Source organism: Sphaeramia orbicularis, chromosome 10, assembly GCF_902148855.1.
Source record: "Sphaeramia orbicularis chromosome 10, fSphaOr1.1, whole genome shotgun sequence".
NCBI lineage: Eukaryota > Metazoa > Chordata > Actinopteri > Kurtiformes > Apogonidae > Sphaeramia > Sphaeramia orbicularis.
In genome coordinates this window covers 40,383,102-40,385,211 of record NC_043966.1, presented here as the reverse complement: position 1 = coordinate 40,385,211, position 2,110 = coordinate 40,383,102, and the positions used below count along the sequence as shown (strand labels likewise).

General features: G+C 38.3%; 1 long non-coding RNA gene across 1 annotated transcript; it reads right to left on the bottom strand.

The window, feature by feature from the left end:
* On the bottom strand, positions 1-1,582 carry LOC115427594 (uncharacterized). Its single transcript, XR_003936520.1, has 3 exons — positions 1,448-1,582; positions 1,280-1,359; positions 1-545 (listed from the first exon to the last, which is right to left on the bottom strand). It is a non-coding gene; the product is annotated as an uncharacterized LOC115427594 (long non-coding RNA).
* Positions 1,583-2,110: the final 528 nt, after the last annotated feature.

Genomic DNA, 2,110 nt, shown 5'->3' with positions numbered 1-2,110 from the left:
TGGCTCGCCACTTCTGTAACCAATTTTAGAAATATAAAAGTGAATTACAGTGTAATAGCTGATTGGACTAATTAAAAGATCTGGACCAGAATCAGAAGAAACTAAATTCGGAAGGAGCCACTGTACTGAGCAACAATAAAGAGGCAAACGCAGGAGTAACAGTTGAGTAGCCACTCTTATAATTTTTACAGTGGATAAAGTGAATTGTCAAATTTGTACAGAATACAAAAATAATAACCCAAACAGTCAGAAAAAAGAAAGAAAAAAAATATCGTGTGCACACTTGAAACAAAAATGTCTGTTGGGGCCCTTAAATAAAATAGAAGTTTTTTTTGCAGGTTTTCTTGTTGTGAAGTTATTGCAAATTCACCTGATTCCAAAAGTCCTTGCAGTGTAATGTAAGTGTATCATATGTGTGTGAATGAGTGGGTACGTGGATATCTCCTCGGTGCTGATCTTTCTTCAGGGTGGTTGGCTCGCCATCTATCACAGCAGGAAGTTTGTCCTGAACCTCGAATTCTTCCGTCCTAAAAAAAAAACCTGACCTGTAGACAGGTCACATAATTTACATTCAACACCGTCCATTCTCTGATGCATCATTAGGGATATCAAATGTCAAAAGATGTACACCATAACATCTAATTCTGACATAAATCTTCATCTCTATTCAAATCTTAAATCTCTATTTTAGTTGTACAACGTTCAGTCTTAAGTGTATCATTTATGAGAACTAAACATTAAAGTGCTCACACATTACCTGTTCATGTGAACAGTGGTTCAATAATACTTATGGTAAGTAACCATTAACATTCAAAATATCATTTATAACTATATCAGAACCATGTGGAAAAAACATAACCGTACACATTTTGAGTTAGACACAGAGGTATTAAAGAAGTGTGCTTAATGTGCTCTTACACTATAGGCCTATTCATGTCAGAGAACTGCACCAAAAATTACCCTCTAGTTACCTTAAACTCAGTTGAAATAACATAACTTTTCAATAATTTGCATAATACAAAATAAATATTCTTTTACATTCATTACAACATGCCAAATTACTCTTTTCTCCTTTAAATTGACATGAGAAAAATTAAACACTTCCCCTTTAATTACATACACATCAGCATAAAATAATAAACACAATGTGCATATAAAGTATTTCACCATTATTCACTTCAGTTTGCTCTTATAAACATAGTAGCACTACTGTTTTTTTCAACATCCAGAAAACCAGAGGAAAATTGCACCATAGCATCTAAAAAGACACATTTCTCACCGTTGCTCTCCGTGTATCAAGCGGAGCCTGCCGATGTCGGACCTCGCAGCGGCTCTCTGGATGAAAGGTTAGCAGTTAGCCTGTTAGGCACAGAGCTAGCATTAGCATGGACGATGGCGGTAAGCGCCAACAAGTTTTTTTTCCCGCCGGATAATTGACTCGTCTTACCGACGTAACTCTCTCCTTCGTTCAGTCACTCGGCTCTGGACCTCCCGTGGGTGAGTACTCCGATTCTCTCTTTTCTCTTTTTTTCACAGGTAAACTCTAGGTTTTTCTCCCGCTTTTCTCTTCCTCTTAGCAGGCAGCTACCCTCTCTCCTCTGGCTGAGATCGGAAAAAGACCGGAAGAGCAACGCACCTGCACTTTGCCTCTGAGCCGACAGGCTGAGCGTGGCCTGCGTAGCCTCTGATTGGCTGCTGAAAAACTAGGTACCCCTCGTGGGACCATGCGAGCTGAGCGGTGCATTCAAATGCAATAGGAAAATCGACACTTTGACGATGCAAAATAAATAAAGAAAATAAACAGTCTCTCCTTTTACTGTACTCTAATAACTGTGTGTGTTTTACACCTGGCTACATGTAGCCAGGCTTTTATAGATGATTTGTAGTATTTTATGAGTGATTTTGTGAAATTCAGTTCTCCCTAATCGTTACTTTAGTCTGGTGGGGTCAATATGATCACAAATTGAGGCTCAAATCATGGCCATGTGACTTACTGCAGTAGTAAAATCTTGGGAAAAATAAAAACTAATGCAAAGCTGAAACGGTAAAGCAAAGCTAATTTAGCGCATGCATCCCTTCCAACAAAAAGATTTTCCAACTTCCGTCAACA